The sequence below is a fragment of the Furipterus horrens genome, unplaced genomic scaffold, assembly GCF_987537825.1.
Source record: "Furipterus horrens unplaced genomic scaffold, mFurHor1.1.pri manual_scaffold_13, whole genome shotgun sequence".
Classification (NCBI taxonomy): Eukaryota; Metazoa; Chordata; class Mammalia; order Chiroptera; family Furipteridae; genus Furipterus; species Furipterus horrens.
The window spans coordinates 7,611,285-7,637,701 of record NW_028327183.1 but is presented as its reverse complement, the minus strand read 5'-3'; the positions used below and the strand labels follow the sequence as shown (position 1 = coordinate 7,637,701).

General features: G+C 46.8%; 2 non-coding genes across 2 annotated transcripts; one reads left to right on the top strand and one right to left on the bottom strand.

The window, feature by feature from the left end:
* Nucleotides 1-15,122: 15,122 nt before the first annotated feature.
* Nucleotides 15,123-15,205, top strand: TRNAL-CAG (transfer RNA leucine (anticodon CAG)). Its single transcript has one exon. It is a non-coding gene; the product is annotated as a tRNA-Leu (tRNA).
* Nucleotides 15,206-15,407: 202 nt separating this feature from the next.
* TRNAL-CAG (transfer RNA leucine (anticodon CAG)) lies at nucleotides 15,408-15,490 on the bottom strand. The gene has a single exon. It is a non-coding gene; the product is annotated as a tRNA-Leu (tRNA).
* Between the last annotated feature and the right edge of the window lie 10,927 nt (nucleotides 15,491-26,417).

Genomic DNA, 26,417 nt, shown 5'->3' with positions numbered 1-26,417 from the left:
ACAGCAATGGAACCCCATTTCAAGTTGGCTTTGTTTTATCTGGGGGCCTCTTGGAAATCCTCTGTGAAAGGTTGGTTCACATATCTTTGACCTTTTCCCCCCCTTAAACAGTCTGTTGTTTTCTTACTGATTTCTTTAGTTTTTTACATGTTCTGGCTGAGACTTTCTTAATTCCACTCTTTGACTTGACTTTTCACTTTCTTAACAGTGTCTTTTGATGAACACAAATTTTAGCTTGGATATAGTCTAATTCATTAAATTTTTGCATTTATACTTTCCTTCATGAAATCAGCCCCCACTGTAATGTTGGAGGTGGGGCCTCTGGGAGGTAATCAGGCCCTGAGGGGGGAGCCCCATGAATGGGATCCGTGCTCTTCTAAGAAGCCAGAGTGCTAGCTCACCCCTTCCTTTTGCCACGTGAGGCTACAACAAGAAGTCTGTAGCCTACAACCCGGAAGGCGTCCTCACCCAAACCTGACCACGATGATGTCATAAACTTGGACTTCCAGCCCCCAGGACTGCGAGAAATGCATTTCCGTTATTAATAAGCCACCCAGTATTTTGTAATAGCAACCAGAGCTAAGATGCCATGTGACGCTGATTTTAAAAAATGAATTTAGCATGTGAATTTATCTTACAATAAATAAACCCATTAGATATTAAATCACTACTCAGTTGCAAAGACAATTGGAGAATACTCTTGGAGAACGGGTTGGGGTGTCAACCCCTCTCCCAAAACCCCACTGTGTATCTGACATGGAGGAGAGAGTGGCAAAGAAGCCAAGACCTCCCTGAGGGGAAGCGGTGAACAGGAATTGAGGGGCGGGGGGCATGGCTAATCTAGGGAGGTCACCACAGCAGCCCCAGAAAGAGGCTCAGTCACACAGATGAGCAGAAAGCCTGGCATAGGCAGCGGGAGAGCGGAGGATCCCCAATGGGCTGTTAGAGACAGTCCCCTCTCCTCAGGTCCTGTTTCCTGTGTGTCCCTGTAACCTGTCCCCACCCCTGATGTCATGAGCACATCTTGCTCCTAATTGACCCTGAAGTCATCTTGGGAAGGTGGCTCCGTACCCCCGGGGGGCTGGAGACTCTGGAGGCGGCTGCCTGCCCCTAACCAGACTTGGGGGGCTGAGCTGCTCAGGGAAGCCCCAGCGCTGCTCTGCCCTCCCCTCTTTCCGGCGCCCCCTGCCCGCCGCAAGTTGTTTCTAGAAAGTTCATGTCCCTGCATGGGAAGCCCGGGCAACATTCTTTGTGTAACAAACTGTCATAAATCTGTGACCTCCCTTTCCAGCTGACCTGTCATGTAAGAGTCTTCCGCAGCCTTTAGGCAAGAGGGCCACTGTGAAGGATGAGCATGTCTCTCTGCTAGTCTACAGTAGCGCCCCCTTCCTATACTCCCTCCTGCCCCTCCTCTCTCTTGTCCTAATTCCTGGGGTTGGATCTCAATACTACAGCTGGGGTTTTGCAAAAACTCCACTTGTCCTATTCCCAGAATCTCCCTCTCTCCAGACCACCCTTCAGGGGTCTCAAATACAGGGTGAGGTGGGGGAAGGTTCCTTGGAGCCCCAAAGAACAAGGTGGAGCCAAGTGCAGAAGAAAGCACCCTGGACCCCACTGGAATGCTCCGGAACCAATTATGATATCAATAATAGCAGGTGATACTTATGTGCCTCGCTCTGTTTTATGTGGATTAATTTATTCAAAGCTCACAAAAATCCTTTTTGGTGGGTACTATTGTTTTCCCACTTCACAGAGAAAGAAACGGGACCAAGAGCTTAGGATGCTTGCCAAGGCCCACAGCTGTGAGCGAAAGAGCCAGGATTCAAACCTAAGAAGTCCGATTCCTAAATCTAAGCTCTCAATTCATACAGCCAACTGCCTCTCACAGTCCCTGGGCAAGATCCCACCTCTGAGCTTTCGGTCCTGCTGTTCCCTCCTCCTGGGATGCTCTTCCTCCCTCCTCCATCTGGACATTGCATCCTTCCAAGCCCATCCAATGTACTCCCCTCCCCCCACCAAACAGAACTCCATGGCATCCCCCTCTGGGCCACCAGGCTACCACTTCTTCCACCGTGGAGTGGCCACGCCACTCATGACCTCGCTCTGCACTGAGCCATGAACATTTTCGGGCAGGCCCTGGGCCTTGTCCATTACAGGGTCCAAACCTCAGGTTCACAGCAAACCTCTCCAGGAACTGTTCATTGTTCCAGATGGGGCTTGCCTCAGCCTCCACCTTTCTGTGCACCTTCCATCTGAGTTTTCCCCTCTGTGGGGTTCCCAGGAGTGAGATTTTGCTCTGATTGTTCCTCAGCTGCTGAAAGTCCCCTCTCTCCCTGCCAGGGAAATCACCTGGAGACCTTGACTCCACACCCACTTGGGAGAGAGAGTGGGAGCTGCTGGTTGGGCCAACTCCACCCTCTGGGATCTCAAGCTGGAGCTGGACTATCTGGGAGAAATCTCTGAGTCACCTTCCTGACTCCGGAAGAGCCAGGAAAGGTCCTGAGCCCTTTTTGCAAAACCTCTACTCTTTCTGCCCAGAACCAAGAAGGAGGATCATCAGTAATAAGGCCACAGTGATAGTAATAATTGTTATTAAGTATTAATACCAGCACCCCTCCTCCATAGGGCTACACGTCCCCAAGCCAGGGAGCAGAGCTGTGATGGTTAAAACAGCAGGCCGGAGGTGGGCCGAGGCAGCCATGGCTTCCCTTCTGTGAGCCTCAGTTCCCCCATCTGTAAAGTGGGGCAGGAGTCTCTTTCCCATTGGGTCACTGGGACAAGTACCTGTGTAAGCGGCCCAGTGCCTGGCACGCAGCTATTGGCTTAGACCACTGTATAGATGGGAAGCTCAGTGAGCAACTGGGAGCAAACAGCAGGTGTTCTATTCACCTCCATGTCCCCAGCATCCAGCATGTGATTAAAATGCAAAAGATCTGCCCCGGCCTCTGTGGCCCAGTCAGTTGGGCGTCTTTCCGCAAATGGAAAGGTCACTGCTTCACGGGTTGGGTCCCAGGTCAGGGCACATACGGAAGGCAGCTCACCAATGTTCCTCATATCAATGTTTCTTTCCCTCTCTTTCTCTCTCCCTCTCCCTCTCTCTAAAAAGGAAAAAAAAAAAAAAAATCGAGATTAAAAAAGAGGAAGTAGTTATTCTTAAAAAAGAAAAATCCAAAAGCTCCAAGGAAATGGTGCACGTGCAGCTCTGCCCCGGCGTCTTGTGTCTGCAGGCAACCACTCTCCCTCTCTGCACCAGCCTCCTTGTCTAGGGCTGGGTGTGAACTTGTCTAAGTTCACACTTGAACATCAAGGCCCCAGGGAGCGGTAGGTCCCCTTAGGGACTCTGCAATCAGTGGAGCTGGCCTGGTGTGATTTCTTCAACACCAACCAGCTGGGGGACAGAAGGGAAGTTCTTTGACTTGCCCAAGCCTCAGTTTCCTTACCTGTAAGGTGAGTCCAGATTTTCCATGCCATTTTGAGACTTCAACACATGAGGAGCGCTTGGTACAGACCTGGAACATCATACATGCTCAGTTAATTACAGATTACTTCAAGGATGAGAGGAGGACATGTGGGGGGTGGGGGCAGGCATGAGGGGGGTTGTAAATCATGTGTTTGGGGAACACGGAAGAGGGAGCAACAGCTCCCAGCTATTGAGGCATAGAGAGGGCCCTCTCTTTGGAGATGGGCCTGAAGGCCCAGAGAGGGAAAGTGACCTGCCGGATGTCACACAGCTGTTGGGGCACAGCTGGAAGGAGTTCAACAGGCCTGGCCCTGGTTTGGGCCGGAAGGCAGCCATCTGTGATGGAGGTGGACGCTGGCTCAAAGACAACCCCTGGGGAAGCTGCCGTTCAGTGTGTACTTGGGAGGCTCTGATTTCCTCTCCTTTTGAGAAGCCAAGGGCTCTTCAAACAAACAAATAAATCTTGGTTTGAGTTCTGCTTCATTCCAAGTTTTTGTTTTGTTTTGCTTTTCAATGATATGTCTGAGCAGGGAGAGTTTATCCCTACCAATTTCACCCTCCAACTTGAGAAGTGCACCCTGGACTGTGAGTTCTAGATCATTCTGGGCCTCAGTTTCCCCTTCTGGAAAATAAACGGGTTCCGTAGGCATTCGTGTACTCTTGCTAACAGCTACCAAGGTGTGTTGCTAGTGGGGGAGGGGCAGAGCCATGTGCATAGAAGACTACAGCGTCAGGACTCACAGGTGCCAGCCTCGGTTCCCACGCCCTGCCACTCTGCCCCGTGCTTGCAGCTGCTTGGGAGATAGGGATATTTGTGAAGGGAGTTTTCTGTGATCACAGGGTGTGCCAAACCGCTGTTCGGCCTTGATCAGCCCATCAGACTCACAGCTGCAAGATAAACACAACAATACCTTTTCTTTTCTCCTATAAAGCAACACACTTGCCCCTTAGAAGTTCGGAGCCGGAGCCATTCTCAGGGCCCGGCCCCCTCCTGGCTTGCTAATTCCCTCAATAAACTTCCTTTCCTGCTCGCTGCATCTTGATGGTTTTCTGAGCTACTCTTTTATTACAACAGAGAGCCAAGGCAACTGCTAACAGGGTTGCCTCCGGGCTCCGGGGAAGTACCCTGGGGCCAGTGGTGGGAGGAAAGTGTTTCACTGCCGATTCCTTTGAACCTTTTAGAGTAGAATTATGTAAATATAGTTCCTGTTAAGACAACTTTTTTTAGATATATGATGTAAAAAATGTTTAAAGTATGTACTGAAGTTCAGCATTTTGGTATGTTTAAAATTTTTACATAGGAGTGTTATAACTTCAAGATCTTAAGGGATTCAGACAACCAAAATCTATTTGTCATATGTATTTGGTCTTCACCCTCAGTTCCTGGCTCCTACCACCCCAAACCTTTGGGATTTCCTGAGTGGTAAGAGCAATGGAATCATGTTGTGTTATAACATTTGAGCCCTTGGCTTCAGTTCCCCAAAACTCCTCATGGTCATAAAGGTGAGATGGGGGTCTCATTAATCATAACGAGCCTCTTTCCACCACAACTGGGTCTAGGGTAATGAGGCGATTTTCAGAAAGCACCCAGGGGTGGGAGGTGGTTGCTGGGGAACCAACCATGAATAGCGGTTCTCCCTGCCGGCTTTCCAAGAAGAGGAGAGGAGGGATGGATGTTGACTCAATCACGCATGGCCAATGAGTTCATCAATCATGCCTTTGCAATGAAGCCTCCAAGAAACCCAAAAGCAGAGAATTTGAGGAGTTTCCCTGTGCCATGAGGCCCAGCTCCAAACTCCACAGGGACAGAAGTTCCTATGTATCTCTTCATCTGAGTGTTGATTTATATGCTTTAATACCCTCTGTAATAGACTGGTGACCTAGAAAAAATTAAGTAACAGTGACCGCAATTCTGATTCCCTTTTAACACGCTGATGTTCAAAGGGGAAAATAGCAACAGGCAGGATCTCTGGCCATAGACTTCCCGATGCCAGTGGGAGAGGTGGGGCGGGATACAGAAGGAAAGTGAAACCCTCCTGTGATTCACTGGGAAAGAGCTGGGACTGAAAAAACAAAAATAACAGGAAGAAAAAGAAAAGGCACTATGAAAGGCAACTTTCCATTTAATTTAACCCTTATGTCTGCTAGGAGCTATTTCTGCAGGTGGTTTTTGTTCTGTTTCTCTGGGCGAAGGACTGGGCTCAATTCTCCTTGGCCAGGAATGCAAACCGGGAGGCCATCTGGAGGCAGCGTCCTTCGATCTTGAAGTCAGGCAGTGACATCCCCAGCTGGCTCCTGGGGAAGGGGAAACCACCCAGAACTTTAGTTCCGTCCCCTGGCAAATAACCTCATTCCCTGGCTGTGTCCACAGGGTCATCTACCAGCAGAACCACTGGTATCCGGTTGGGGTTTCCAGAGCACAAGTGTATTTTCTTAATATCTTTCCTATGATCAATGTAATACATGCTCATGATAAGAAATTCCAGGACCGCAAAGAGTGGGAACGCCTTCCTCATTCCCTCTCCGCAGTGAGCAGGTTTCTGGGCCCGTTCCCAGAGCTGTCTCTGGGTCAGCCCTGGGAGGCAGCCAGGGAAATGATGCCATTTCTATAGATGAGAAAACTGAGCCCTGGGAACGGGGAGAGACTGTTGAGGCCACCTACCTCTAGGTCCTTCCCCACCTGGCCCAGATTCTAAGGCAGCAGAATTCTAAGGCTCCTGTCCTTACCACCACAGTGCTGGGACCTCCTGGAGATTTGGCGAAGAACTGCTGGGTTCCCCATTCCTGCCTCCTGAGGTTGAAGTGCACAGGTGTCTTGAAGGGGAGCTCGGCTGGAAGATAAAAATCCTAATTCTGAAGTGGAGGTCCAACCCTGACTCTCACTCCAGCCCTGGTGACCTTCATCTTCTTCAATTCAGAGAATCTTTCAGAATCTCTTTTTCCTCAGTTTCCCCCAATAGCTCTCAGAGGATGGAAACCTACACATTAACTCTGATTTGAGGCTCTCTCATAAGTGTGGCCCAAGCTTAATGAAAACACACACTCCTAACCCCCAGACCTACTTGGGGTCCCCAGGCCTGGTGCAGAGTAGGCCAATCAAAAAGCTGAGTAGGCCCTGGCTGGGTGGTTCAGTTGGTTGGAGCACTATCCTGTGCATCAAAAGGTCAAGGGTTCGATCCCCAGTCACGGCACATACCTAGGCTGTGGGTTCAATCCCCAGTTGTGATGCCTATGGGAGGCAGCAGGTCTATGTTTCTCTCTCACATCTATGTCTCCTTCCTTCTCTCTCTGAAGTAAAAACATATCCTTGGGTGAGGATTAAATAATAATAATAAATAAAGAAGCTGAGTAGGCAGAGAAAGGAACGAGTTCCTTGCTTCCATGGAAAGATGTCAACTAGGGGAGAATTGCTTCCCCAAAATGTAATCTCAGGGGTTAGAGCACAGGGACTGAGTTCCTTAGTTGGGTGCTGTAAATATCTGAGGGAAAAGACATTGAATTAGGGGTTTATCCATTCACTTACTCAATTAATAAAAATCTCCACGTGCAGTGTGGGGTCTGTTGGGAGCACATGTGGCCTGAGAATCACACACACACACACACACACACACACACACACGTATGCAACTGCACACTGTGCTGCGAGTTCTGGTGCAGACAGGAGCTCTGACCCAGGCTGGAGGTTACCTCCCCAGAGTTAGGGACATCTGGAGAACTGAGGGCTAGGTGAAGGTGTTGAGTTCCTTCTGCAATGCTGAATCTTTCTCAGACCACCTGACCTAAATATATATATACATTGCATCAGACTCTCCTCTTTATGGGAGGCTTGATAAACCAAGACACTTGGTCTATGTATCTGCTGAAACCTTCAGAGAACAAAGAAGGCATCAGAAAGGCTCCCCTAACCCACACTTTTTTTTTTTTTTTTTTTTTTTTTGCAAAAGAATTTTCTTGACTTTTTTCTTTTGCATTGCAGAAGCAGTGGATTTGGGGGGCCCGGCTCCCCAGGGCATCTCTGGCAAGGGGACAGGGCACCCTGAGTTTGTACTACTCAGTGAGGACCTACTAGACCTCAAAGAGACAACCTGTCTCCTGTCCAGGCCCCTGCTGACACGTGCTTTGTTGGACTTCCCCAGAACTAAAAACGTAGCTATGTTTTTCAGGCCTCGGAGCCCAGCAGCCATATCAAAGGTTCAGAGGGAAACTGGGAGTTTTCTGAGGATGAGAGAATTTCCGGAGGAAATGTTGAAACTCTGGTTCTCTGCTAGAAGAAACGACCAGTAGCTTTTGGTTCCGGCTGCTCCCAGTCTTGGGGCCAGCTTCTCCTTGCTTGGAAGCCGTTTTGATGGGTCTGGGCATTGGACAGAGACTGAAATGCTGGCTTCCAGCATTACGGGGACTAGTCCAACCCTGTCCAGCTGAGGAAATAGCTGCAGCCCTGGGCACTCACGCTGCATGCAGAAAATGAGTGAAGGCTGAAGAGAAGATGGAGTATTTGTCCCTTTGCTCTGCCCTCTCCCCAAGATGCCCGGCTTCCCTGGAGAAATCGATGGCCCCGCTTAACCCTCAAGGCTCCTCTATGGCATCCTCAGCTCTCAGGCCCAAGTCTGCTCAGTCCCATTCCCAGGCCTTGACTCACGCCGTGTCCCTACCTGGAAGGCTACCCACTGCCTTTCCACCCCTGCAGACAGGCCTGTCCTTCTTTGCCCACCTTTTCCAGCAAGCCTTCTCCTCTTTGACATCCTGGAGTTCTTTTCTGGTGGAACTGCATATTTAATTGGGTGAGCTCTAATCTTTTGCTCCTGATGGTTTACAGGAGAGACACAGGGGCCTACACTGTCCAATCAAAATATAACACAGGTACTGCCCTGGCCAGGTAGTTCAGTTGGTTAGAACATCGCCCTGACATACCAAGATTGTGGGTTCGATCCTCAGTCAAGGCACATACAAGAATCCACCAATGAATGCATCAATAAGTGGAACAAAAAATTGGTGTTTCTCTTTCTCCCTTCGTCTCCCTAAAAATCAGTTGAAGTACAAAGTATAATATAAGCCGCATACATAATTAAATTTTTATAGTAGCAACATTGCAAGAGTATATAGAAACAGATGAAATTAATTTTAACAATATATTTTACCTAATGCAACATAGTCCAAGTATTATCACTTCAAGATGTCTTCAATATTCAAAGTTAATAATAAAATAGTTTACATTTTAACGGTCATACTTTCTCTGAAATCCAGTTTGTATAGTACATTTATAACTCATCTTCACTCAGTATAACCACATTTGACATGCTCGATAGTCAGCTCCTCACTACTGTGTTGGCAGCACAGATCTCGGCTATATTATTAGCCTTTGGGTTACACGTGGCAGAAATTCACATTAGTCGGTCTTAAGTCAAAAGGGGCGTTGGCTCACGAAACTGAAAAGACTGAGACAGATGGTTTTAGGCACACCTCGATCCAGTGTTCCAATGATGTCAGTGTCACCACAGATCTGATGTTCTGTATTCTCCAGCTCTTCTTCTCAAGCAGGATTTGGATGGCATTGCAAAGAGGGCCACCACCCACCTCGGGCTTTCCTCTACCGGCTCCACCACCTGACCTCACCGCCCAGCTTCTCTTCAAGAGTTTCCCTGGCCAGATTCCCATTGGACCAACTGGAATCAAGTCCTCATATCTGAACCAATCACTGAGTGGCTAGGTGAATGGAACCAACTGATTGGTCAGGTATGAGTCATATGCCCATTCCCCACCTGGTAGGAGAGTAGCGTCAACATCACTTGACCTGCTGGGAAGGAGCCTGGGGGAGGGCTTGTTTCCCCAAGAATCATCTGGGGGCTGGTGTCAGAAGACTGGGTGCGGAGGCAGAGAAGGAGGATGAGTTTTGGGAGTGAGTGGTGGCCAGAGTTGGATTGAATCACAAGAGTGCTGGTCCAACAGGAGAACCATAATCTAGTCCTGGGGAAATGTTCAAAATATTTAATGATAAGTAGGGCACCTGCCAATGAGGGCGGGTAACAGCCTTTGGGCTGAATCCATCCAGGAGCCTGTAGACGGCAGGGAATGTGGAGTGGGAGGTCCAGTGTGGGCAACCTCTTTAGCAGCCCTGTTTAGCAACTAGTACCACAGTAGTTTACTCTGTCCACACGGATATGGCCACAGAGAGAGGACCAGGGGACCATCCAGTAGCCTAGACCTCAGGTACTGCATTCCCTGTCTGCTGTGCTAAGCACTCAGCCTACTCAAAGAGAAAGGGCTGGGCCCTATGCGGAACACACAAAGCTTTTAGCTAAAGAGGCAGATGATGGAGCCTGTGAGATGGTCTGGAAATCCCTGAGGCCCAGATGGACCAAAGAGCTGATGTGCCCATGGGGAGGGCTGGGCATGTGGGTCGGAGATGGAGGATCCTGGGGAAGGCGAGGGGTCATGGATGGCCCCAGCTGGGGGGGGCCTCCTGAGCTCCACCTGAGAGGGACAGAAAGCTCACCTGAGTCCTGGCTGGTGTGGCTTGTTGAATTGAGCACTGGCCTGCAAATGGAAAGGTTACCGATTCGATTCCCAATCAGGGTACAGGCCTAGGTTGAAGGACAGGCCCGAACTGGGGGCGAGAGAGGCAACCAATGGATGTTTCTCTCCTTCTCTTTCTCTCTCCCCTCCCCTCTCTCTAAAAATAAATAAATAAAACTTTTAAAAAACTGACTTGAGGAACCCAAGGAATTTACTCATCCGTCCACCCGTTCATCATTTTGTCCATTCATCTGCGCATGCAATGCTAATTTATCAAGCTCCTGCTATGTGACAGGTGCTGTGCTCCCCACTGGGAATACCTGGCGAGCAAGGTGGCCACAGTTCCTGCCTTCACAGAACACAGAGCACAGAGCCCACTGGGAGAGAATCATGACCAGCAAATAAGCCATGGTGGCTGCATCTGTAAGGAGGCCAGGGAGAAAGTGTGTGGGAGGTGGGGTGGGGGACCACTTTAGCCAGAGTACCGAGGAGGAGACATTTGAGCTGTGCAGGAATGGTGAAAGGAGCCAGCCCTGCATCTTCTAGGGGAAGATGGCCCCACACAGAGGAAAGGGCAAGTGCCAAGGCCCTGAGGAGACAGCGGTGCTCTGTGTCTTGCAGAAACAGAAGGATGCGGGCAGCGGGGCTGGAGGTGGAGAGGAGGTCGGAAGAGCGAGCAAGGCTGGCTTCAGTGGGGCAGTCAGGATCTACGGTGGCTGTGGGGATGGCAGCAGAGACCCTCTTCCTGCAAAGCCAGTTTGTAGAAAGTGAGAACTTGCCCCCAATATTCACCAGGTGCAAGAAATGGTGCCTTGCTTTATTTTTCTGAGCTTTTCTAAAGCATTTATTCTGTTCCAGGCACTCTAAATGTTCAGCATAAATGAACTCTGTAACCTTTACGACTTCTGAGGCAGATACTATTCCTAAATCCATTTCACAGATAGGGAAACTGAGAAACAGAGAGGCTAAGAAACTCCCCAGTGGTCACCGAGCTAGCAAATGGCAGAAGCAGGGTTTGAACTCAGGTGGTTCCAGAATTCACACATGTACACATTCAGTCATGCTGCCTCAAGTGAAAGTCGGCTGTGTGCCTCTTGCTTATCAGAGTGGTAAGCTACAGTCTCGCCCATTCCTGGGGCTCTTTTTTAGGGTGACCAAAAGTTTGGGGGGGAGCATGGTAAGCAGTCCATAGAACTTGGAAGTGAGCTCCTGGTCTTCGGTCCATTCTGGTCACCACTGTCCACGTCATCCATGTAAAATTGGGAAACCAGGTTGCCCATCTCTCTTCATGAAAAATATGGACCTCGTGGTCTTTGGCTCTGGTGCCAGAGGGACTGACAGTTCCCACCCCTTCTCATCAGAGATCCGTGCTTGCTTCATCCTCTTCACCCTGGGCCAAGGTGCCCAAAGAGAACCTTGGCAAGTATTCACTGCTGGCACCTGATGGTTTCTGAAACTCCCAGGGCCAAGGAAGTACAGAAACTCGGCTGTGCTACTTGGACTGGCTTGCTGGGAAAAGCCAATCCTTTCTTTTCAGGTCTCCAATAATAACAACAGGACTAAAAATAACATGTCAAAGTAAAGGCTGCCATCTGAGCTGGCAAGGCTTCTGGGCTTTTTTTTTTTTTTAAACAACCTAAAGGAAACACCTATCACAATTCTAGGCCCAGAATAGTTCTCAAGAAGAGGTATTGAGCCAGAAAAATCAAGTTCCATTGATCAGCATTGTGACTCTGGGGAGTCCCTTAGCCTCTCTGAGCCTCATTTTCCTCATCTGTAAGATGAAGGCAATAATAACCATTGCCATGGTGCTGTTAAGAATATGAAATGAAATAATGGGGGGAAAGGAGACAGGCACTAAAACTCAGCTTCCTGCTACCCTCTTCCCAAGCAGAGGGGGTGATGTGTGCCAAGGTCACAGGGATGCTAGGAGTCCCCCTTTGAGGCCCCTCAGCTGGCTGAGCACCAGGTCCCCAATGGCTATTGAACAGCATTGGAAGAGCCAGGCTGGGACTTCCCCTGATGTGGATAGACTTTCCATAATGATGTCACGGGACTTTCCTGGCCCGGGCTGGACAGATGCCCAGGGCAGGGAATGGGTGTACCCTATTTCTCAAGGGTCCACGGTTGGTGTCTAGGCTGCCAATAAGGAGGAAATGGGATATATAGGAAAACAGGATAAATGGTCTCGAGGGCCTGCGACTGTAAGGGGCCCTGAAAAGCATCCTGCAGGCCAGGAGTCTGGCACCAGAAAGGTGTCAGGGAAGACAGCTGGCCATTCATTCAAACCCAGGGCATAGGGTTGAGCGGGGCCCCAGCACTGGGCCCCATCAAGTGAGCACTTTTTAGCAGACAGACAAGAAGGGCATCAGGCAGAGCTGGCCAGCCTGGGCTTCCACTCTGCCCAGCCCTTTTACTCACCTCTAAAATGATGCGCACTCAGAAGTGTTGGTGGTACAGGGCATGAGGGGAAGGTTCCTGAGGCAGAGGGCATGGGCTCCCACCCCAGAGCCTTGGCAAGTCACTCAGCCTGTCTGAGCTTTTGCTCCCTGGTCTGCAAAGTGGGGCAGCAGTACCCACTGGGCACTGGCCTCAAAGGGAAGTTATGTGTACCTGGTTACCCGGCCCCTCTGAGGTCTTGGAGACCTTCTGTTGCATCCCTGAGTCCCCTCTCTCCAAATTGCACCCCCCCCCCACACACACACACATCAGCCAGCCAGCAGGGCTTGTCCCACTATCTCCAAAACACATCTTGAATCTTGAATTCGATCACCTTTTGCAACCACCTCCCTGGGCAAGTCACCAGCATCTCTCACCCTCCCTTGCCATGGCCTTCTCCCTGGACTGCAGTGTTTCTCTTAACCTCTCACACCCACCTTCCTCACAGCTGCCAAAGGAGCCATTCTGAAGGTCACCTGGATCATGTCACTCCCCTGCTTAAAACTCTCCATTGACTCCATCACACACAGAAGAAAATCCAGACTCCTCTCCCTGGCATTCCACCCCTGTGTGATATGGACTTCAGCCTCCTTCTCCACCTTACCCCTGCCACATTGGCCTTGCTATTCCTCCAAGAGACCACACCCCTCCCCGCCTCAGGACCTTTGCACTGGCTATACTTCTCACTTGGAACGCCACCACCCCTAACTTTGATTTTGCTTGTCTCTCCCTTTTGAACTCAGTGTCACCTCTTTAGAGAGGTCCTCCCTGATCACCCTTCCTATGAGAGTTCCCAGTCACTCTTGATCACTGCTAAAGGATACTCTTTTTGAGGTAAAATCGTGATTCTCATAAAAATATAAAATGAACACAAGTCAAAGATTTCATTTAACTCGTTATTTTATGGGGGAACCAGTAAGATCTTACAACTTGTTCAAAGGGGAATTCAAAGACACCCATATTTTGGCAATCAGGGATGATGAGTTTATAAACAGATGCAAAAATGGTCAATATCCACAGGGCAATATTTAACTGCATTGCACCCCCAAAAATCCACTTATCTTTCTATGGGCGAGAGTCATTAGTATGTAGAAGTAATGAAAGGCGCAGGCCCCTATAGAATCAGAGACGGGGATTTTGGGCCCCAGGCAAGACTCTGGTTATCTTTTGTTGGCCACTTTCAAAGACTTACAAGTTTCCTCACACATCCTCTTTCTTGCAATTACCAGCACCTGAACTTATTCACCTATTTCTTGTCTATCTCTGTTCACCCCACGCTAGACTGTATCTTGAGGGCAGAAATTGTTTTGTATACAGCGTCTAAAAGAGTGTCTGGCACATAGCACGTGCTCAGGAAATGCTGATACCCTTTGCAATATCCCGGGCAATTTATATTTTAGGGGAGGACACAAAAGAGGTGATCGCTGAGCCAAAAGCAATAAATTCTGATAGCTGATGAGGAAGGGCATTCAGGGCAAGGAACGGGGAGAAGTGTTCATCACCTGTCAAAACACCAGGACCTCTGCCCACGCTGGGCGCTGCACCACCCCTTGACATCCCAAGTCCTAAGGGTCGAAAGGACCCTTTTGCGGGGGTGATAGGACATGCTATCTGGCTGAGGCTGCTCTGTGATACCATCTCAGGTGAGTCAAAGGGCACTGAGGTGCGAATGTGGCTCCACTACTCATACCCTCAAGGTCTGTTCCCTGGACTCCAGGGTCCGCTCGCTGAGGTAGTTTCAGGCCCCCTCTTTCCCTGCCCATGTCACTTAGTGGCCCTTTCATGCCAGAATCTCCATCTCCTGTCTCCACAACCTGCGCACCTTTCTTTAGGGGCCTCCGGGAGCCTGGGGATGGGGTGTATGAGATCCTAGGAAGGTGGGGGTGGTGGGGATGGCCTTATACCTCCCAGGAATCCCATGGGGAAAAGTGCCCTCGTGGGCCGGAAGTCTTCTGATTTCTGGACAGAGCCGGCGCGTGGGTAAGTCTGCGGTTAGGGAAGGGGGGGTGGAAGGTCGGGCTCCAGGTCCCGCAGAGCTGGGAGTGGGGGTGGGCATGAGTCACGAAATGACGGAATGCAGGAGGGAAGAGGACAGGCAGGGATTAATCCACGGACGGTAACTGAGCGCCTACCTTGCGCCAGCCATATTTTGGGCACACGGTCAGGAATAAGGGAGGTGTGGCTGTGCGTTTGCAGGACTCGCTCTAACCCGGAGCCTGAATGAGTTGAACACGCGTGTAAGTGTGAAGCTGCAGTTTTGACAAATGTTCTGAAACAGAATGCGGTCCAGCTGCCAGGAGACTTTGCGATATCCGGGCTTCGCCTGTTTCGAGCGCCAGCAAACATATCTATTAGCCGATGCGGGTGTGTGAGCTTGACTGCTTCGTGCAGAAAGGCAAGGATGCTTGCAGATGTGCACCATTCAAACTGGTGTCATAGTAAATGCACGCATGCAGCATGAATGCATGTTGGAGGCACGGATCACAGTAGTCCTGGGTCTCTCGGGTTTTGAGATTCTCCAGCGTGCCGTGTGCGCCCTCTGCCGCCGCCTAGGCGCCTCGCTCGCTTGCCCCTTGCGTTCGAGCCCGGGCTGATATCTAGCTGTTCCCAATGCTGGGCACAGAACAAAGGCCCAGCCCATGCAATTTCATACGCATGCGTACACTAAGGATATTCAGAAAAGCTTTTCCTGTCAAGCACATTTCGAGCAGTCAGGATGGCCGAGCGGTCTAAGGCGCTGCGTTCAGGTCGCAGTCTCCCCTGGAGGCGTGGGTTCGAATCCCACTCCTGACAAAAGCTTTTTTCCTACTCACTAATAATGGCATCTTTGGATACTCTTTTTACCAAACAAGTATTTCCTTCTTCCAGTTACATGTAATTAACATTAAACTGTAAAAAGGAAGTCTCATTTTGTACCGCAGAACTTCTGTTAGCATAGTCAAAACGTACGCGCTTAAAACAGTTTAGGAGGAAAAAGAAACTAAAACGTAGCTGCTGTCAGGAGTGGGATTCGAACCCACGCCTCCAGGGGAGACTGCGACCTGAACGCAGCGCCTTAGACCGCTCGGCCATCCTGACGCTCTGGTTCCAGGGCCTGCCAGCTGTGGGTCTGATGTAGTCTCTACTATAATGCAACGTGGTTTCAGAATCAGCCAGTTGTAGGATCCCTGACAATTTAAGTCCCCCTACGCGGTCCCTGTCGTTACTCTTAAACTGGTTCCGTCTTTTTTACTACTTATAAGTTTTAAGTGGACAATCTGCAGCCTGAACAGAAACGCAAAATCAGTTTCCTTTGCCATCAGTAGAAAATAACCATAAAAATAAATAGAACGGAAACGAAGCTCTATCATTCAATTCTAGCCACTTGCCAAAGCTCGGAACCTGAAGTTTTTGTCTTATTTTTTAACGACTAATTCTATCGGCGGAAAGAGTCGATATCCTCTTGGGCCGCTGAGGAGCTCGGCGATTCTTTCTGAAGGGGGTTGCTCTGTGATGGACTTTGATATGGGGTCCTCAGGATGGGAAGTCATGTGCAATAGGATTCCGTTCCACAAGTTGCTTAGCTGGATCCTCATCCGGAGAAAGTTGGCTTTTATACCTTGTTAGTAAACTTCTGTTTACCAAAGCCTGTTGTGCACAGGGGTTAGAAGTGTGTCCGTCTGTCCTTGCTCCAAGACCGGGGACTGGAGGTGAGCGTGCAGTGGGTGGGTAGTTACAGAGGAGTTTGCGGGAAGGGCAACGGTGCCTGTGTAGGTGGTGATGTCCCCATCAGTGGAGGCATTTAAGGTAAGGACGGACAGTCACTTCATGGAAGGGCTGGTGAAGGGATTCCAGGGTCCTCATATTAGTTTCTTATTACTACTGTAGCAAATTACCACTAACTTCGTGGCTTAAAACCACACCATTTATTATCTTAGAGTTCTAGAGGTCGGAACTGTGTTCCTTCCGGAGGCTCTAGGATAGATTCTTTTTTTCCCCTTTTCCAACTTCTAGAGACCAGCCATATTCCTTGGCTCATAGTCCCACATCACTCCAACTTCTGCTTCCATCTTCACATCCCCTTCTCTGACTCTGACATCATGTGTATTCCCTTATAAAGACTTCTCTGATTACACGGGGCCCATCTGATAATCCAGAGCAATCCCCCCATCTCAAAATCCTCAATTTAACCACATTTGCAAAATACCTTTTAAACCAGGTAAACTAACACTCACATGTCCCAGGGATTACGCATAGTTATCTCTGGTGCATTTGAGAGTGGATAAAACAAGGTGAAAGGGAAACTATTAGTTTGTACATTTAAAATTTTATATCATGTGTATATTTTACTTAATCAAAAATAAATACAATTTCAACAGGAGATTACAGTCAACATCAACAATAATAAGTCAGATTGCTAATATGTACCCTTCATATGATGTGCCCTTGAATGGCACTTGACCTCTGTGATCTTCCTCCCAGAAACACATTACTCCAAGTCTCATCGTGAGAAAAACATTAGACAAATCCCAGTGGAGGAGTATTTTACAAAATATCTGACCAGTCCTCCTTAAAGCTATTGATAGCTTTAAATTGTCATCAAAATTAAGGAAAGTCTGAGACACTGTCACAGCCAAGACTAAGGAGAGACATTAGTAAATGTAATGTGATACCCTGAATGGGATCATGGAGCAGAAAAAGAACATGAGGAAAGAACCAAAAAAAATCTGAAAGAAGTATTAACTTTAATAATAATGTACCAATATTGGCTAATTAATTGTGAGAGATATACAACACCAGTGTAAGGTGTTAGTAATTTTAAAAAACTGAGTGCAAATGAACTGGTACTCTGTGCAATAATTCTGCAAAAACTATTGTAAAAACAATACAATTTTCACAGTTTATACATTAACAAAATATGTAAACTTAAAAATACAAAACCATGTTGTTTATGTATTTACTATATATTGCATATAAACAAAATTACTTATTTAAGATATATATATATATATATATATACATATAACAAAATGTGTGTGTTAAAGTCTCAGCTATAGAAACATCAGCAGCTGTGATTATCTCTGGGCAGTGGCATTTACTGTGATTTGTTTTTTTTCTCTTTGGTTATCTGTGATATTTGTACATTGAACATGGATTACTTGGTTGATTTTTTTTTTTTTAATTTAAAAAACTGTCAGAAAGAAAATGGAAAAGATCTTGAAAAAGGCAAAATGATTCCTGGACATCATTTCAATGGAATATCAGGTATTGTCTACAGCTGAGCTGTCCACCACGGTAGCCACAAACGGCACGTGTCTCCTGAGCACCTGACATGTGGCTGGGCAGAGCTGCGGTGTGGTGCCAGTGTAAAATACACGTGCGGTTTTGAAGGCCGCAGACCAAAAACACCTGAATTACCTCATTAAAACTTTTGTAATGATTATGTGTTTAAATGACAATATTTTGAACTATTTGGGGTAAATAAAATATATTATTAGAATTATTTAAAATTCAGTTCATAATAATGTAAATAAATATTGTCTGGTAAGAGGCCAGTTTTGTAACTATTAGCAAATTCACTTCAGCATTCCTGATTGTGAGATATACAGTATATATATATGAAAAATAATACTTCATAAACAGCAATAAACTCTGTTTCCCGTATTCACAACTGTAAATCTACTTTTGCTCCACCCTGTATGTGTATATATATATTCTCCTTTGAACCAGTTTATTTACATATTTTTACTAAATCATTTATTATTATTATTATTATTATTGAAATACACACACATAACACAAATGTACTATCTTAAGCACTTTTTAAAGTATATTTTATTATGTTGTTACAGTAGTCCCATTTTTTTCCCTTTATTAATCTCTTCCCAGTACCCCACTTCCCTCCAACAACTCCATCCCCCTTAGTTCATGTCCATGGGTCATGCATGTAAGTTCTTTGGCTTCACCCTTTCCTGTATCATTTTTAACTTCCTCCTGTCTATTTTGTACCAACCAAATATACTTCGTAGTCCCTGCACCATTTCCCCATTTCTCCCCTCCCCCTCCCAGCTGATAACCCTCCAAATAATCCCCATACCTATGATTCTGTTCCTATTCTGGTTTGCTTAGTTGGATTTTGTTTTTAATTTTTTGATTCTGTTGTTGATACTTATGAGTTTGTTGTCATCTTAATGTTCATAGTTTTGATCTGGTTTTTCTTAAATAAGTCCCTTTAACATTTCATATAATAATGGCTTGGTGATGATGAACTCCTTTAGCTTTACCTTGTCTGGGAAGCACTTTATCTGCCCTTCCATTCTAAATGATAGCTTTGCTGGATAGAGTAATCTTGGTTGTAAGTCCTTGCTTTTAATCACATTGAATACCTCTTGCCAGTCCCTTCTTGCCTGCGAAGTTTCTTGTGAGAAATCAGCTGATAGTCTTATAGGCACCCCTTTGTAGGTAACTCTCTGCTTTTCTCTTGCTGCTTTTAAAATTCTCTCTTTATCTTGAACCTTTGGCATTTTAATTATTATGTGTCTTGGTGTGGTCCTTTTTGGGTCTAGCTTGTTTGGGGCTCTCTGTGCTTCCTGGACTTGTATGTCTATTTCCAAATTTGGGAAGTTTTCCTTCATTATTTTTTCACATAAGCTTTCAATTTCTTGCTCTTCTTCTTCTCCTTCTGGCAACCCTGTGATTTGGATGTTGGCACGTTTAAAGTTGTACCAGAGGTTCCTAAGCTTCTACGCATTTTTTTCAATTCTTGTTTCCTCATTCTGTACTGGTTGACTGTTTTTTTCTTCCTTATGTTCAAAATCATTTATTTGAACCCTTGTTTCCTTCCCTTCACCGTTGGTTATCTGTGGACTTTCCTTCATTTCATTTAGCATAGCCTTCACTTCTTCCCTTATGCGTTTGCTGTACTCAAGCATTTCTGTCAAGCCTGTGAGCATCTTCACCACCAGTGTTTTGAACTCTTCATCTGTTAGGTTGTCTATCTCCTCATCTATTAGGTTGGCTAGCTCCTCATCACTTAGTTCTCCCACTGGAACCTTGATCCGTTCCCTCTTTTGGGCCATACTTCTCTGTCTCCTTATCTTGACAGACCCCTGTGCTAGTTTGCCTCTATGTCTTAGGTAGAGCTGTCACACCTGTTAGGTTTTAAGGGACGGAGCCTTAGGTATTCGTCAGTACAGGGCAACCCGTTTCACCACATTGTAGCGCTGTATGTGGGGGAGGGGTCAGAGAAGGAACAATGCCATTTGCCCAGCACTTGCCCAGCACTTACCCCCTTTCCAGGTACTTCTCCCACTTTCATATGGGCCTGGTGCCTCTCTAGCTATTGCGCTGGCCATCGTTCCCAGAGTGGGTGGGTCTGCGGACATTCCAGGACCATGGGGGCCCTTCAAACAAGTGGATTCTGCTGGGAGACTGGCATTTTATGCCTCCATCCCGACCCCCACTGCTTTGCACAGTCAGAAGCAATGAGGCTTGATTTTCCCCGGCGCTGGGACCGTGAGCTGTGCGGTCTGGTCTGGTACTGGGAGCACTCCCCAGGTGTCCCTCCTAACTTTTTAAAACATGTGACTGCACTTTCCGCTGGTCTGCTGCTGCCACCACCACACCACTTCCTCTCCACCCCGGCTTTACCCCCCCCCCCCTTACCTGTCTGGGTGAGTATTTCTTCTTTATATCTTTGTTTGTTGGACTTCCATGCAGCTGCATTTTCTGGAACATCCGGTTGTCTCTAGTTTTGAGGTAGTTGTATTCCTTCTTAGTTATGGAGGGAGACTCAGAATGTCTGTCTATGCCTCCATCTTGGCCAGAAGTCACCCCATCTTAAGCATTTTTAAGTGCACAGTTCCGTGGTATTAAGTACATTTATATTGTTGTGACGCCGTCATCCGCAACCATCTCCAGAACATTTTTTAGTTTATTGATTTGAGAGAGAGAGAGAAACACCTGTCAGTTGCCTTCCATATGCACCCAGACCAGGAACTGAACCTGTAACCTTTTGGTGCACAGGACGGTGTTCCAAGCAACTGAGCTACCTGGCCAGGATCTTATAACTCTTCATCTTGCAAAACTGAAACTCTATCCCCATCAAACAACTCCTCATTCCCTCCTTCCCCCAGCCCCTGGCAACCACCATTCTACTTTCTGTCTTTATAAATTTGATCTTTTTTTTTACCCAAACATTAACCCTATGTACCTCATACAGTATTTGTCCTTTTTGTGACTGTCTTATTTCTCTCAGGAGCACGCCTTCGAGGTCCACCCATGCTGTTCCTTCTTTTTTAAGGCTGAACCATATTCTATTGTTTGTATAGACCACATATTGTCTATCTACTCACCCATCAATAGATACTTGGGTTGCTTCCATGTTTCATTTATTATGGATAATGCTGCTGTGAAATGGATGTACAGATATCTCTTCCAGATTCTGCCTTCAATTCTCTTGCATAGATATCAGAAAGTGGAACTGGTTGCTGGGTCGGATGGTATTTGATGGAAATGGTGAAGCCTGGCATCCTGGAGGGAGGTCTCAGGAAGAGTCTTGGAACTGTGGCAAGGTTGAGAAGTAGCCAACGGAGGATGGAAGATGGGGCCATGGGCCCTGGGCCAGAGTTGGGAGAAGGACAGTGTTGATGCCCACATGGCTGGAGCTGGATTACACCATTGGAAGCAGTGCTGAAGGAGTTCCTTCAGGTTTCCTTCCCATCCTGGTTGCTTCACCTCGGTCACCTCCTTTAGAAAGCCTTCCCTGATGCTTCTTTCCCTTGGCTAGGTTTTTGGCTTCCTCTGTCCCCACAAGCTTTTGGGCTAACCCCTCAAAGCACTGGGATTGGAATGGCTTGTCTAGATGGGTGTCCCTTCTCTGCCCCCAAAACTGAGCTCTTCAAAAGGGCAGAGATCTCAAGAGTCTAGTATGCCCCTAAATCCCGACGGTCTAGGACACAAAAATGTGAAGAAGGAGCTAAATGAATACAGGTTGAATAATGAATGAGTGCAGACAACAGGATAGGGGTGGGCCAGGGACAGGAGGCCCTGGAAATACCACCCCCACTGACACCTGGATAGAATAGGATGGGTTCACCCAAACCCTGGCCAGGGCACATCTCTCAAGAATTTGAGCCATGGTTCTCTGAACAAATAATTAATCCTAATGCCCTCTCTTTGGAGCTCCCATCCTGAACAACCTTCGCCCACTATTCCAACAGGCAGAAGGGGCCAGGCAGAGAAAATAACCAAACCCCAAGATTGACCTTTGCCTCATTCTGGGCCAATAAGTAACTGACCCAGAGGAGGCTGGCAGGTCCCTGCCAGAGAGCTGCCCCTTCCACCCATGTCTTGCCTGCATCTCTCCACATAGAGACGTCACAAAGGCTATCAGCCCACACTACTCAGCATCCTGGTGCCCACCTTTGCTCTTGTATCATCTGCCTGGAATGCCCCTTCTCAAATCGCTTTTTTCAAGGCTCTGCTCAGATGGCACTTCTACCCTGAAGGCCTCGTATCTTCTCCCTACCCCAGGAAGTTCAGGTGTGGTGGCCGTGTATAGAATGGGTGTTAGCTGGAATGGATGGAGCTCTGTGATCTTCATGCCCACCCATTTCCAACCCCAAGGGGATGCCTAGTGACAAGAACAGCCGCCTGGCCCTGACTGGTGTGGCCCAGTGGGTTGGGCATTGTCCTGAAAACAGAAAGGTCACTGGTTTGATTCCCAGCGGGAGCCACATGCCTGGGTTGCGGGTTTTGTCCCTGGTTGGGGGCACGTTCAAGAGACAACTGATCAATGTTGCTCTCTCACGTTTGATGTTTCTCTCCCTGCCTTCCCCTCTCTCTAAAAACAAATAAATAAAATTTTAAAAAACAGAAAAGAAAAAAAGAGAGCCACCCGGCCCCTGGTCACATGGACTCACCATGCAACTTGAGCTAATTCCTGTCCTTCTCTGAGATGGACCGATGTCCCCACCATGACAGGAGGGAGTTAGACCAGATCACCATTTGCCGAACTTCAGGAATTTATTACCTCGTTGTTGGTTTTTTTTCATGTCTATATACCACTTGTGCTCTTAACTTGCTTTTTAATTAAAACACTTAATTTTTTTCCTTTCATTTGGTAAAATACATATAACATAAAATTTACCGCTTTTAAGTGCACCGTTCTGTGGCATTCGCGTTTCCGTGTGACCATCACGACGTCCCTTCTCCAGAACCCTTTCACCTTCCCAATTGAAACACCCTCCCCTTTAAACACCCCCTCCCCCGCGATCCCCTCCCGCAGTCCCTGGCAACCGCCACTGCACTTTTTACTTCTGTGGGCTTGACTGCTGTTGATACCTCATGTAAGCAGAATCCAATAGTATTTGTACCTTTGTGACCGGCGTATGTCACTTTGGATAATGTCTTCCAAGTTCATGCTGTGGCCTCTGCCAGAATTTCATTCCCTTTTCAGGTTGAATTGTATTCCACTGCACATATACAGTATACCATATGTGGTTTGTATATCCATCCGTCAGAGGACATTTGGGTTGCTACCATCTTTTGGCTTTTGTGAATAATCTTATGAGCGTGGGTGGACAAATATCTCTTCAAGACCCTGCTTTCTATTTTATTTTATTTTTTTTTTTGATACATACCCAGAAGTGAAATATACACTGTCATTCTATTTTTTATTTTTAGGCACCGCCATAACTTTTTCACAACAGTGGCATTATTTTACATTCCCACCAACAGTGCACAGTGGTTCCCATTTCTCCACATCCTCGCCAACCCTTGTGATCATTATTATTTTTTCCTACTTTGATAGTAGCCATCCTAATGAATGTGAAGTGCTATCACATTGTGGCTTTGATTTGCATTTCCTCAACCATTACTGATGTTGAGCATGAAGCTTTTCCCCTGGGTTTTCTTCTGAGAGTTTTATAGTTTTTAATCTTATGTTTAGGCCTTTGATTTATGCAGTTTGAGTTAATTTTCACACATGGTATAAAGTAAAGATCCAACTTCATTTTTTGTATGTGGACATCCAATTTCCCAATACCTATTGGTTGAAAGCCTGTCCTTTCCCCACTGAGGGGTCTTGATATCTTTGTCAAAAACCATTCAACATATTTGAAAATCATGTGAGGGTTTTGCACAGTTTTGCAAACTAAATATTTTCTTTAAACGGACTCATTTTTTAAACTGCAATAAATAAATTTTAAAGAGAAACAATTTGGCTATAACAGAAAATCTAAATCATTACCCATACAGTAAAAATAAACACAGATGAACAAACCATGATCATTAACTTCTGGCCAGAATCTTTGCTCACTAAAAAGAGATGAATGGAATTAGATGTTAAACACGTATTAGCACCAAAGGAAGCATCCTCCTTGGCATAATCAGATTGAAAAGCAAAGTTTAAAACAACGTGCTTCTAATAAAGCATTTGAAGTATTTGATGACCGTCCTTGAACCACCAAAAATCATCTCACATCCCACCCACAGGTCTTTTCCAGGGGAATGCACAGCCCTCAGATCCTGAGGGGGGGGGGGATTCTTGTTAATGGTCCCCTTTCCCCGAGCCTTTCTCACTGCTGGTGGGTACATTCCGGGGTGGAGTGGGGGTGGCAATGACCTGAAAGTTGCTCTGCCCTTTGCCTCCTACTGGGGCTGGATGAAAGAAGAGAGATAGGAAGGGGCAGAAGCACCTGGGGAGGATGGAAGTGGGAAAGGCATACTCGAGCTGAACTGACTCTCAGAATCCCTGCTGGGGATGAGAAAATTTAGATGTAGATTCTAGTTCCGCTGAAGCCTCTGATTGGTTGAGTGACCCAGGGCAAATCACTTCCCTTTTTCCTTAGTTTACTTTGTAAAACCAGTGATGAGCAGCCACTTTGGAAAACAGTTTTGCAACATCTTAAAAATCAATAGTACGCCTACCATATGACCCAGGAATTCTACTGCTACATACTTAACCAAGAGAAATAAAAACTTTTTTTTTTCACACACACAAAAACCTACATGTGAATGTTCTAGCAGTTTTATTCCAGGCAGCCCAAACTGGAAAGAACCCAGATGTCTATTAATTGGTGAATGGATAAAGAAATTGTGGTATATCAATTCAGTAAAATACATTCAGCAATAAAAAATATATATTATATACTGAACAACACAGGTGAATTTCAAAAGCTTTATATTACATGAAATAACTTTTCACAAAAGACTACTGTATTAGTTTCTTCTTGTTGCCATAATAAATTATCACACACTTACTGGCTTAAGGCAACACAAACTTAGGCTATTACTGTCTGAAATCCAAAATGAGCCAAAAGTGGCTAAATCAAAAGGTTAGCAGGGCTGGTTGCTTCTGGAGGCTCCAGGGAGAATTTGTTCCTTGCCTCTTCCACTTTAAAAGGCTGCCAGCATTCCTTGGCTCCTGGCCACATCATATCAGTCTCCACTTTGTGCTCACCTTGTTTTCTCCTCTGCTATCATCAGATCTCTCTGTGCCTCCTTCTTATAAGGACACTTGTAATTAAATATTTAGGGTTCATCCAGATAATCCAGGATAATCTCCTCATCTCAAAATTCTTAATCGTAACTGCAAAATCCCTTTTGCCATTAAAAGTAATTACCATTCATGGGGCAGGGGTGGGGGGCTAGGGATTAGGACAGAACTTTTTGGCGAGGGAGGCATGTATCCAGTCTGCCGCAACTCGATAATGTAAAACTCCGTTTATATGACATTATAGAAAAGCCAGAACAACAAAACAGATCAGTGGTTGCCTGGGGCCAGGGTGGAGGTGGCAAAGGAATTTTTCGGAGTGACCCAAATGTTCAATATTTTAATTTTGGTGGTGGTGACATGGCTGTACGCATTTATCAGAATGTCGCAGAGAGAAAAAAGCAGGAGAAAACAACAGCAACATATAAAAGTGACAAAGGATGAGTATCTAAAATATAAATGGAGCTCATAAAGTTAAAAACAGAAACAAAAAAGCAAACAGGCTACCATGTGAGGGGGGAGCACATCATCCACACGGCGGCTGTCACTTCTGCCACAGCCACAGAGCGCAGGGCGTGGCCCGAACCACGCTCGGGTCCAGTGATCCAGAACGCCCTGCACACTGGATCCTCTCAGGGTACAGATGGAAATCAGCCGAGGCCAGTGCACACAGGGGTGATGGAAATGTTCTGGAATTAGGTAGCGGTGATGATTCACTCACAATGACTATAGTAAAACCACTGACGTGTGTAATTGTTTAAAGGGTGAGGTTTAAGTGTCATACGCGGAGCTTCTGGTGTCCTCTCCCCAGGGAGTCATGGACGCCACACATTACTTTCCCAGCACTGTTGTGTGACAATACCCAGGGGGTACTGCCAAGCAGGTTGAGCTCACCGTCCTGGGGTCCAGAGTCTTTACTGGGGCTCCGTCGTGCGGCCCCAGCTGCCTGCCCACAGAGCTGACCTGTCTCCAGCTCCTCCGGGGAGCTAAAGGAACGAACACCATACGTCCCCACCCTAAACCACACTGTTAGACTATCTGGTGTGGCCAAACCCCACCCTAAATCACAGGGTTGGACTATCTGGTGTGATCAGTCCTCACCCTAAACAAAGACGTTTCTGTCAGGCATGACATTCCAGGGTTTAGCTATTACCTTCCAGAAGCGGAAGGCAGAGGACAGACCTCTCTTGGGGAAAATTTAAATTCTTTACTACGCAAGGGCAAATGGTTCAAAACTTAACTTCACAGAAAAGGAAGTATGAGTGGTTAATAAGCTCAGGGAGAAACTCAGCCCTACCAGCGAAGTATTGGAAAGTGGAACCGATGAGGCTATCTTTAATGCTCTTAGTGGGAGTGTCCACTAATATGGTCCTTTGAAGCAATTTGGCAATACCTATTCTTTAAAACATGCAAATACCCTTTAACCTCATGGTTCTCAATGCGTGGGTCTTCAAAGATGTGTAAAGTCTCACATGTGTGCAAAGATATATAAATAATAAATAGGTAATAATAAATAAATATTATATAATA